Source organism: Agelaius tricolor, unplaced genomic scaffold (genome assembly GCF_023055355.1).
Source record: "Agelaius tricolor isolate 1412-34295 unplaced genomic scaffold, bAgeTri1.0.p SCAF_1, whole genome shotgun sequence".
NCBI classification, from domain to species: Eukaryota; Metazoa; Chordata; class Aves; order Passeriformes; family Icteridae; genus Agelaius; species Agelaius tricolor.
The window spans coordinates 3,013,142-3,025,726 of record NW_027269261.1 but is presented as its reverse complement, the minus strand read 5'-3'; the positions used below and the strand labels follow the sequence as shown (position 1 = coordinate 3,025,726).

The window sequence follows — 12,585 nt, the reverse complement described above, 5'->3', positions numbered from 1 at the left end:
GTAGGCAGGCACAGTAGGAATGTGCAGTGAACTGGATCTCTGAACCAACAGATCTCAACTCTCTCAGCTTGATCTGAAATAGGCTAGAGCCTTTAAACCATATGTTTCCCTCAAACTTTTTCTTTCCTCTGAAAATTCCTTATTTCCCTCAACTAACCTTCTTTCACTCTCTGCACCAAGGGAGCTAATTCATCCACTATGATCACGTCAAATAAAGACAGAAAATTCTACACAAGCTGCAGACTTATGCTGCTTTTTGACCGTGGCAGTAAAAATTAATGTGGACAAGACTATACATGCCAGTTGTGCCTTACAAAAGCCCTAGGTGAAAGAGAATACAATCTAATTTAACTTTAGACATTTTGAACTTAATGGTCTATTTAAACAACCTGGTACCATCTGACTACATTTATCAATTATATTTCTTTTTATTTATACAGAGTACTGTCTTTCTGGAAAGGCTATAATTAAAACTTATCTAGATAAATTGTGCTCAGATTCTGTGGCATAAGAAGGAATTCAAAGGATTTCAGTGTTTTTTATGTGTTCTTTTTCATTTAAAAAAAAAGGTTGCTCTGAAATCTTTAAAAGGAAATAGATTTTCATAATTAGAATAACCTAATTGCAATAGTTTCCATAATTACAGCTAAGAATTGCCAACAGGAAATGCAGTGTGGTCTTTACAGTGAAATGTTGGCACCCTGGATGTTTTTCTCCTGGGTAAGCAATCCCTCTTTTCTCAGGGGTGGGGCACTTGGTCCTCCACTTCTCATTGGCAAGAAAACTGCCTTGGGGGGTTTCAGCCAGAATTTGGGTTTTCAGGAAATTTCAGCTCGTGCTTTTTGACATCACCATAATTTCTACAACATGACATCACATGCTGGGCATGGTTGAGGTTGGTGGAGAAAGAGCAGCAGGAGCTTGGCCCTTACCATAACCTGCTTGTACTCCTGGAATACAAGCAGGTTATGGTCCCAGATCCCTCCCAGATGCATGGCACAAGTAACCTGAGTTTGGATGTCCCTGCATCATCGCTCTCCATTGGCACATGGAGGGGCTCTGCTCCTTTTGGAAGGGCCCGATCCCTGCTCCTGCTAGAGGCTGCTCATGTGATTGAGGCTGACTCAGGGACGTGTGGCAGGATCCAGCCTTTGCTTTGCAAATCCCAGTAACGGGATGTGTTAATCAGTCACTCCATCGGTGGAAGGAGTGCGAGATCCGTAGTGGATGCACAGGGAGGATATAAATACAAGTTGGGTTTCTCAAAAACTTTCCTTGCAGAATTTTGTCCCTAGAAGGGAAAACGTTATTTTGCTGCTGAGTCCTGAGTGTAAAATTTCAGATCCGTTGTAAGAAGCCCCGCAGAGCTAACAAAAAAAATTAATTTCCATCTGTGACGTTTCATACCATGTATTTGTAGCCCTCTTACTGAAGCAAGATTTGACAGGGGTATTTAAAAAATACTCTTTCCAGTAGGCTAAGAGTGTTTTTCCATAAGGGCAGTTAATGGAGGTTCTGTGCAAACCCACAGTAATTTAGACAGGGCTTCGTGATGAACCTTTTTGGTATGGCAGGGTTATTTTAAATGCTGCTCCAGGTGCCTGCTTGGACTTGTCAAGCTTGCCCTTAGTGAGGACCAGTCCCCCACAGATAATTCCTTTTTCACACTGGAGCCGCTGTTGGGTCTTTCTGTTTAAGTGCTTGACAGAAAATGTCCACAGTTAGGCTGTGCATAATGTACACTGTCAATTTGTGAGATCCTTCTCCACAACTGTGCTGAAAGAGGGACTTTGTCACAGGTTTTCTCCTCCTCGCAGCTCCACAATTTAAATGTTACTGTTTTGTCATGTTAATGTAATTCACTTAAAATATTTAAATTGTCCTTAATTAATTGAGGAAGGAGATTATCATGGTGGTGGACTTGTAGGCAGCGTGTGGAGCAGAGCTGCCGGGGTTTTGGTGAATACAGGTGATGGATGGTGTTGACGTGAGCGGCTGCAGTCGCACAGTGTGCGTATACACAAATTACACCGCCATGTGTGTTCCTCCCTGTTAGCAAAGCCTTTTGTTTATATATACCCAGCTATACATTTACACATTATGTAAATAAACACACATATGCCCATGCAATTTAATTGAATATATGGCTATGGGTTAAGAGGCATGTTACTCTGATGAAAAACATCTTATGGTACAGAGTAAAAATATTTCCGACGTGCTTTTGAGCCTCCTGTGGAATTTAAGAAGGAACTGCAGAGATTTCTTTAAGGTAGTGGTTCAAGGCCTTGAATAGGAAGGCCTGGTATTCTTCCAAAACCTCCAGGCTGTTGAGTGGCATTCTCAGAAACCCATTGAGTTCCATTTTCATTCAACTCCCTTCATTCTTATTCAGTCATGGGGTTTTCCATCGCTCCTTGGTATATGCAAAATGGACATTACTCTGTGAGTTTTGTTTCAAATTAGGTTCATATTTCTAAGGCAATGGGCAAGAAATTAGACATGTAGATCAGTCTTTCCAACCACAAATCCCCCAAAAACTGACACGAACATCTCAGAGTAATGAAGAGTTGCCATTCAGTCATTCTTGGGGGTGCAACACAGGCTTTGATGTGCTGAAAGGGGCACAGAGTGATGGGCTTGTGGTGCCTCTCACCTGCTTGTCCACACTGGTGGTGCCACTGGAGGGGCCCATGGAGGTTGTCTCCACTGGGAAAATGCTGTTAGGAGCTGCAGGAGATGTTGAACCCCCTGGGAGGGAGCTGTTGCTGGACTTCCCCGTGGGGTTGTGTTGCTCCTTCTCCCCGGCACTCCTTTGGGCATGGGTGCTGAGGCAGCAGTGCCTGTTCCTCTCGGTGCAGGGCACCACAGGCCACGCCGCAGGTGACACGTCTGGCTCTGGCAGAGCCCAGAACCCTGTCTGCCTCACAAAGAAGCCTCTGCTTTTGCTTTTTGTTTGTTGTTTTTTCCCTCTGTCTCTGGCGCAGCCGGGGCGCCTCTCCTCCAGCTGTTCTGTGACACCGCGCAGCCATCAAACGCTGGAAGCCCGGATCAGAGAGCAGCAGTGACAGATTCCCTGGTGCAGGCAGGCCAGGTCCCAAATCTATTGTTCATACCAGAAAGCTCAGCAGAGTGACTTGACAGGTTTTTAAAGCACTAGAGAACTTCACCAGGAAGTTTTCTTCCTTTCCTGTGCCTTTCCCTCGCTCTGCCTGAAGCCAGGGGCTGAGCGTGTGCCATTTTGGCAATTAGCAAAAAGGGGGATATTGCTGGTTCTGAGCACAGGGAAAATCAGGTGTGTGGGAATCAGCAATCCCTCTGCATGCAGGGGCCATCACTGGGCTGCTTTGTACTATTGCATTCAGACACCGTGTTCTGAGCGTCTTTGTTATCGTCGCCTGATAAATAAACAGCCCTAAAATTACAGAACTTATTATGGTAATTGAGTGAAGAAAAGGAAATGCAAACCGTGCCTCGCTATCTATTACATTGCCACTGCTAAAGTTGCCTAAACCTGTGCTACTCAAATGATATTGTAATATTAGCCCTCTTTCTTTTTTCACAATGATTGTTTTCTGTCCATCTCAAGCTGGATGTCAGTTCATTTAGATTTACATCAAGTAGTAAATTAAAATAATCACTCAGCAAACACTCTCAGCTCAGTTTTCTCTTTCAGTCAGGAGTTGCGAGAGATGCTTGAAGCATTCAAGCAGAAAATATTGCTGTCTAGATATTTGTCCTCTGGGTGATAAAGGAGGCATTGTCTTGGGACCCACTCAGGCCTCGGAGCTGATAGTAGCTGTGCATCACAGCTGTGAAGTGCGCTTTGTTATGTGTCTGAGGATTAGGGTTCAGGACCTTGTTTTTCTTGAAATACCAGACTGATCAGAGCTGCATATGTTCGGGGGAAAGCAGAGGTCGATGGTTCTCTGTCCACATTTTTACTAGATTATTTTTGGACAGAACTCTGGGAGAATACCCTGCAGCTTAAACCATCCCAAGAGTTTTTCATATTCTGCATTATAACCGTCATGGAAAAAAAGCTGTAGTTTATCTATCTGCATTTGAAACAAAAGGCTACAGCATCACAGACACGCTGGGCTTTGGACCCACGCTGGAGCAGGCTGAATTTTGCTCTTTTGTGCTCCATTTACAGTACAGCTGCCCATTTAGAAGCACAAATGCACCTTGATATAATAACCAAATTCAAAGAATGTCTGGCCTCAAGGGTAGCACAGACTGACAGTTAATCTTAAAGCAGGGGTGGTGTACAGAGCAAGGGTGTGGGGGGACAGAAAAAAGCTGTTCTGTGTTTCTCAGCTCTCTGTTCCAGAAAAAAAAATAAAAGTGGATTTCTATACACATTTTTTGCTATTAGAAAAATTAACCTGCATTTTTTCTCCCCACCCTAAACCAACCCCCCCCCCAAACCAAAGCAGTGTTTATTTTGGCAAAGGTGGTATGGGCAGAAGTACTCATAGTGAAGATGCTGTGGTAAGTTAAGGCAATGCTTCCATGGCAGTTGAGGTCTGAGTAAAGGCTGCAGGATCTGGACAAGATCTGCTCATCCTCCTCTTTGTGGCAGCACAACGTGGGAGTTTGTGGGGAGGAGGCTTTGGGGCCAGACTGTTGTCTTTTGGTGATAGCACAGGATCTAACTGGATTTTACTGATAAAGAGAGGGCTATCTGTGGTTCTTTTGTTGCAAGTCAATGTGCACATACACATTGCAGATTCAGCTTTCAGTGTCAGTCTGAATCTCTCCCTCCCAGAATGGGGCTCTGATCAATAGGCAGAATATTGCCTTTGAAATTATCAGTGTTAATCACAGAACCCCACTGATGGGATGGGAGGGAGAACAGCATTTGCCCACGTGCAGGATAATGCCTGGGGGTTGCTTGGAAACATGTCAGTGGGCACAGCTTTTAACCCCATCAAGCTTCTGCAAAAATTCTGAGGGTCACCCATACATCTTTACCTTTAAAATGGAGCCTTTCCATCCACCATTCTTCCATGGAGCCCCATCCCTGCCCAGGACTGGGCCTGCACATCTCCACCATGTCTCTTCAGGTCAGTGGGATGCTCAGGTACTCCTCTCTCCATGGAAAACTGAACTTGGAACTGTACTCCAGGGCAGTCAGAAGGCAGTTTGGGACATTAGTTTGAGCTTAGGGGGTTTAATGAATGACACGAGGTTACCGTTGTGACAGGGCACCAGCCTGGGCTCAGCAGTCACCAAACAGCTCCTGAACATGTGTGTGTCATTCCAGGCTTTTTGTAGATGCCATTGCCATTCAGAGAATGCTGTTGGCAATTTTCAGTTTTGCTGGGTGTGGCAAGAACAATCTAGAAGTATTTTTTATGCCTAGACAAACCAGTTCCCAAGACACAAAAAGGAGCAATTGGAGCAGGACATGGAATGAGGAGCCTTGGTCAGAGATGGACCTGTGTAATCATTGTTGGAATGAAGCTCCAGGCTGCCAGTTTAGTTCCCCATTTGTGTTCTCCTCCTCTGTGCTGCTGGACACTGCTGCCCTGTGCTCCTTTCCTGAGGATTTATCTTCAGCATGTGCATGGATCAGGTCTGTGCCACGTTGAATGGGGGAAGTGATTCCTTGTCACTTCGTCTGTGGCCTGGCAGAAATGATTTGCTGCAGTTGTGCCTGCAGAGAGCTGGCATCATGTGAAGGCATTTATCATTGGAGATATGCTGATAGCAAACCTTCAAAAAAATCATGGGCTAGCAGTGAATGTGCCCTTTGTTTATAAGGAGTCTCTTATATTTAGGTATTTTCCTTCACTTCTGCTTCCTCCTTTCTTAGGAATTGACCATGGGGCACTGAACTCTGCTTTTGTGCTCTTAGAAATCCTCCCTGACTATTTTATTTCTCTTCTGACTTTTTTTTTTCTCTCTCACTAGATTTTTTTTTAAATGCAATTTGGTTTTCTTTTTCCATGCTTTGAAAAGGTTTGTTTTACCCTTCCTCACTCATGCTAGCCCAGCTATCCATCAGGCCTCTTTTTGCCTCGAGTTGTTGCTACTGATGGGGTTCCTTTATTACTACACCTTTCATGTGTTTTTCCCCTTCTTTCCTAAATTTTCTTGTTTGTCTGTCTCATATTTATCTTCTTCCTATATCCTGGTAAAACATATTTTATCTTCTTCCTATATCCTGGTAAAATGTATTAGAGGTGCCACTTACTTTCCGCTCTAATCCCTTTCCCACCATATCCTCTCATGACTTTGGGAGGATTTTTAACTGAAAATATAAATCAGGCTCCCCTTCCAAAGTTGGACAACAGAAAGGGAAGTTCTCTTGTTGATTACATTTAAAAAAAAAGACAATTTCTTGAATGAAGGAAAAAGAAATCCTGCTGGGGTAAAATCAACTCCTGGTGTGAACACCAGGGAGGCAGAGACATGAAACCTTCCTCTGCTGGTACCTGTTCCCTCTGCTCACGTGGTGGAAACAGAGGGGCCAGGACATTTCAGAGTGAAAACTGTCATACCAGTAATTACATTATCTTCAAGGGTTTATATCAGCTGAAAATCAAGTCTCAGAATTTAACCTGATTTGAGTTTTTATGGGAAGAAGTGTTCATACAGGCCTATTGTAATGCTTTCTGAATTACTTGAAGCACACATTGTTTTCTAGATATCTCAATACCAGTAAGAATGTGGAATAGCTGAAATTATCAAAATATTGACATAAAACCCTATACGAAGTGTGGCACTGTTGTTTGTGAGTGGTGTGGCTTGGGTTTTTCTGCTGCTGTCACCAACCACTGCCATCAGAGCCCTGCGTGAAACCAGGCACAGGAAGGGGGAATTCCCCTCGTTCTTTTCAATTAAAAGAAGGAAAAAAAAGGCAAACAAAAAAAAAGAGAGCTAATTTCCTGACTGCAGGAAAAGAACTGCTGGGGTAGAAGGTTAGCAAGGCCTCTGGCTCCTTGTGTGGAGCTGAAGAGAGTATTCAGAGAGTTCAAACACAAGTAGGAGATCTCTGAGCGCAGGAAACAACAACGCAGTGCGGGGTGGGAGAATTCAGCAGAGAGCAGGAGGGCATTACCTGACCCCCTGTGCATGCAGCCCTGGCAGGAGAGGGATCCCACAGATCCTTATGGTTATAAGCTCTTGCTAATTTGAGAAGTGTCAGGAATGGCAGTGGGATTTTCCCCTCAGCTGTCGGGATCTCGGGGTGTGTATCTGATTAGATGGCGCCTTCCAGGAACGTGAGCGGTCTGTGACAAAGTCTCTGTGCAGAGCCTGGCAGAATGGCATCACTTTGCTAGAAATAAAGGATCTTTATTTGATTTATTTGATACCTAACATCTTTGTTAGGTGTCTGTGTTGTGGCTGCTGCTGTGGGACATGAAGAACTGCACCTGTTTTCTGGTCTAGCAGTTGTGAATTGACATCAGGATAATAAATGCACCCTTCCCTGGTGCCCTCCTGCTGGAGATCCACAAGGATCTCTGATGTACTTCTAGTTCAGTCTTAGGAAATACTAGAAGTATGCAAGCTGTAGGGAAAACCAGGTGCCTTGCATCTGAAGGCTTCCTCCCTCTAATAACACAAATGTTACCTTGGTTTCTCCTTGACAGTGGGCCCTCAGGTTCCCTTTTGCATGGGAAGTCAGGCAGTTTCTGAGCAGTGCCTGCATATTCCATGCTGAAAAGGCAGCCTTGGCTGCAGCTGCTACCTGGAAATCCTGAGGCCGTTGTTTTCCTTATTTCATCTGTTGCTAGTCAGCTGGAAAGCACAGTGACCTATGAGTAATGTGGTCATCCCCAACTCATGCTGATAAAACCTTTACACTGCTGCCTCTTGCCATCTCTCCTTCTCTATCTCTCTGAGATGTTCTGATCCAATCTTGACTTCCTTTGAGGTAGGGCATTCTGTCTTAATACCCTAACCCCCTTGGAGAGTCAGAGAGAAATGATTTTGAGATGGTTTTTTGTTGTGTTTTTGCCTGATCGACTTGTCTGCAGGGCTTTTATACCAGAAAGGATGGGACTCTATGGCCATAACCCTGGGACCCTTTAGGACACTGCTCCTCTCAATTAGTGGCTGCTGCTGAAGGCAGAGCAGAGGAATTTCCAAATCCCAGGCTATCAGTTTGGCCCTATGGGCAGCAAACCACCAGGGGCAGCCCCCTAGAGTTGGGAAGTAGCAAATCTCAATCTGTTTTTGGTTTCTCCACCTACTGGGCAGTCACCTGGCATGTCTGTAATTCTTGTTTCTATCACTGATAAATTTTCCTTGTTTACTCCTTACAGATCAGCATGCTGGATTTTATGGAGCATTTCTGGAGCTGAGGGACAACCGTTTAGGAATTTCCAGGTAATTGCCATTTCTTCTGCTTCTTTCATGAGCTGCTCTGGATGTTGTGACCTTCTCCTTGATCTCAGGCTGCAGGTCTCTCTCCTAATCCTCCTACTTGGCCACCTCATGATTAGATTGTTGTCTTGAGTTGCATCTTTGAATGCAAAGTGAAGGATGTTCTGGGTCCAACCAGAAGAGTTTGACCAGAAACCTACAGACTCCCAGTTCTTACTGAGGGGATTTTGCTTGCACTTCCTAAAGCTATAAATGGTTGAACACTTGCTGGATAAAGAACTGTTTCTGTCTGTGTGATCCCACCTTACCTGTGCTTAGTGTTGGAACTCAACTTTCTTGTCCTGACAGGAAAACTGTCCCTTTCTGACTGCACAGTCTTCACCTATTTATCACCTTTTTAAAGGGCTGAGATTTACCATGGATTTCAGTGGTTGGTTCTAGTCTGTTTCATATTTACATCATCCTAATTCCTTTAAGAGACTCCAGATTCAAGTGAGGCAGGGTTACAGCGGGGACCTACAAAAGAGCACTGGGTGTGATGGTTTGAGGACCACCACACCATGGGCACACCAAGCCCCAGCCCTGGCAGCAGCAGCAGCTTTGTGCCCTGCCTGACAAGGTTGTTCAGGACCCAGAGAAAAGCAGAGTGTTTTTCAGGCTGGCACTGGTCCATCCTCAGTATGATAATGTGGGTATTGTGAGTTCCTTGGGGCAGGGACTGTGGTTTTCCATATGTCTTGAGTTGCTCCAAGATTGTGGCTGGCATTCTGTGAACCAGAGCTAATAAATCAAAGCCAGTTTTTCCTCATGCGCTTCAAAACCTACTCCATTTTGGAACGGGAAAACCACGTACAGCTCACTGCAGGCTTTGTCAAATTATTCCTCCCCTTCACACTTGGACTCTTCTTCATTTTCCACACACTTAATACTCACCCAGCTCCTTTCTGTAACTGGCAGCTGATCCAATTACACAGTAGAGGTAGAAATACTGAAGTCTTACAGTTCAAATGTGGAATGATATGCATAGTCACTTTGTCACTCAAATCCTTTAAAAAAAAAAAAGAAAGGAAAGGAAAGAAAACTCAGACTGGCTGGCCATAATTAAGGGCAGAAAACAGAGCACACAGTTAATATGTCCCTGGTTTGCCAATACTGGGATGTCACAAGTCCCAAGCCAAAGCCATGTGGCTTCCCAGATAAAAATGCTGGCTTTTTTACTTCTGGGGCTACAGTTCAAATCCAGCTTAAGGTTCTAAATGAGATGAGACCCTTAACCTATGCCAAAACTGGGTATCCCTCCAGGTCACAGCTGAGGTTATTGGCAGGTCACTGTGATTAAGCCTGTCTTCTGTTGCCTTCAGCACACTTAATGGCATAAATAAAGGGATTGAGGTCCAAGCCCTGCCACAATGCCAAGAAGCCTGAAGTATTAGAGATGATAATAAAGGTCTGGCAATGATGACCCACTTTGAGTTAAAGTTAGGATGAGCCTGAGAAGTAACCCTTGCTCACCCTGTTGCCATTGGACTACTGTGTGTGTTGTATATAATTCTGCCTGCTTCCAGAATTGCATTTTTGGAGAATTCTGGTCCAGATTCTCAGCTGGATTTGTGTTCAGACGGCATTTTGCATTCAGCTTGTAAAACTGCATAGCAGTACCAAAAATGTAGGAACCTTCAAAGTCTCCAAGCTCCTTCAGCTCTCACCAGAGAGCCAGAGATGAGAATCCCACGTGACAAAAAACAAGCAATAATTAAAAATCCCTATTTTGCCCAAAGAATTCCTTTGTTCAAGGTATGTAAATGTCTTTGCCTGCTTGTAAGTTATTTCATTTTTGATAGTTCCTTAGCTCAGTAATGTGAGCTTGGGAATAGAGGAGTCTGAAAGGAGTGTTACTCTGAAACAAAACACCTGTCTTTCAGTCAAGGCTAAATTGACAAGCAACAATTTAGTTGTCTAAACTCAGAGCTTTCAGGATTTCAGACTGCATAAATGTCAAGATGCCTAGGTAGGGCTCAAAGGTGAGCGACAATGTAGGCAAATATACATTGGAACTTCAATTATCCAACCCCGATCACTCTCAGTTACCTGAAGTTTAAACATGTCTGCTTTCACTCTAGTTTCTACATTTTTCTGTAAAAACCCTTTGTACTGAGTCACCTGTCTTTGCCCAGTGGAGTCTGTAAAGTTTTGAGAGCTTGTCTCCTGGGGAGCTTGCTGTGTCTGCCAGATCACAGCCCCTCTCTCATGGAGCCTGTAATTATTCCTTCATGTCACCTGGTGCATTTGGATAGAAGTATTAAAATCAATAAAATACTGTTTTCAGCTTTGCTGTCCCAGCCACATTCCCCTTTTCCATAGGCTTGGTGTCACTGAGGCACCTTCCTCCTGCCAAAGAGTGTACCTGCATTGAAATGCATTGAAACCTGATTTGAAATTCTTTAATGATTCCCTGAAGGGAGATTGTGTCCTCTGATGAGCAGGGCATGGGCTTTGCTACTTAGCAATAGTCACCATTATTGCACCAAATTCTTCCCTTCATTGCTCTCCTGTAAAATCTTTGGCATTGACTGACATCCAAGAGCCAAATATGCTTTGATTTCCATGGTTTAGAAGGTTATAAAGCTGCTGAGATCCCAATCAAGACCCTCTGAGAAATTTTGCTTTACATTTTCCTGACTTCAACACTTTTTCTCAATACATGCCAGTTCTTTTGAGGGGTTTGCTGTGATTTGAGAGGTAGCAGTTCACATTGGCAGGTCCCTACACCAGCTACAGAATTAAAAGTTTTGAGCTGGCAGGAAAGTATGTGAGACCTCCTTCCCTCCTTTTGCATCTTTATGTTTTCCAGCCTCATTTTCACCCCATTCTTGCCTTACACTTTCTACTTTTAGTTTCTCCCAGTGCTCCCTAACATCATCTGTTCTCTCTGAGGGGTGAAGGGAGTCCCTTTCCTTTTCTCCTTGCTCCCCAGCAAGCGTTTTCCTCTTTCTCCTTCAGGGGAGGCATCTAAACCAGAGTAAGGAGAGGAGATTTTTGTCTCATCCCCCAAAGAGAATCTGAATAGGCCAGTGTGCTGGGCAGAGCCTTCTGGGAATGAGGGATGGAATGCACTCATCTGGGCTGGGGTCCCTTTCCAGAGACACATTCCATGGTGGCACTGGGGGTGAAAGCTGCTGTGCAAGTGCTGCCTCCTCTGCAGTGCGGGATTTTGGTGTAGGATGAGCCCCCTGAACAATAAACCAGCCCCCCTGAGGAAGAAAAAGGGGATTTCAGGCCAGGTCAGGCAATGTCTGCCTTCCCTTTAGCTGAAGGCAAAGAGCTTGATCCCAGCAGAACAAATGGCATAAGACATGGAGGATCCAGCATTGCACAGGAAAGTGAAATCCTGTTCTCCACTGAAAGCAGAGTTGCACAACTGAACCAAAAGGCAAAATGCAATCCAGTCATCTGTTGCTTTGGGAATGGAAAGAAAACAAAATTAAATGGGGATATTAAATTGTAAGTTTTGTGGGTAAAGAGAAATCTCATTTGCCTGGCAGCAAACTAATATTGCCAAGAAAATACAGCGGCACAAGAAGAGGAGAGAGTGCCCATTTCAATGTTTAGGAAGTTCTGGTGTCTTAGGTGTTTCATGGCCATCAAAAATTGAAATAAATTAAAGTTCCACTTTAATTGAATTACACAATGACATCAATTTAAACATTAGTAAACAGATGCAATTCTGTGCAATGCTTTAAATTGCGTTTTCTCACATATGCATTTAATTTAAATTTATTGAGATGGTTATTTATGTTAATAAAATAATTAAAAGCAGTTATTTAAGACTAACTATGAAGTAGCTGTGTAACTACCTATATTAATAAGACAGTTAGTTAAGGGATAATGTCTATTGCTTTATGGTGTAATTGCAATAAACAGCTGCTGAGTTTGATTAAGAGCTGAAGTGGAGCTAAAGTGTTTGAGCAATCTCAGAAGCTATTTGTTGTAAGTGTACTACAAAGCAATAGCGATTATTCCTATTATACAAAAAGCCATACCATAAACATTAAAATATAGCACATAAGTAAGATGCTTTTTTCCTGGGTTGTTCCAGCATCTCCATGGGAATGGTGGGGCTGGAGAAGGAGAGCTGGGCTTTAGTGGAGAAGGGGCTTGGGAGGGGCAATAATTTTGTCAGTTTTGCTCATACCCAGGTTCACCCTGTGTGAGAAAACCAGAGAGGGCTCAGTCTTGTGCTTGTGAGCT

General features: G+C 43.9%; 1 long non-coding RNA gene across 4 annotated transcripts in view; it reads left to right on the top strand.

The window, feature by feature from the left end:
- Positions 1-12,585, top strand: part of LOC139598555 (uncharacterized) — a 436,125-nt gene that overhangs the window by 372,675 nt on the left and 50,865 nt on the right. For all 4 annotated transcript variants that reach the window (XR_011681953.1, XR_011681965.1, XR_011681960.1 and 1 more), the window contains exon 4: positions 8,277-8,340. This is a non-coding gene — a long non-coding RNA (uncharacterized lncRNA). The remainder of the gene's footprint in view (positions 1-8,276; positions 8,341-12,585) is intronic.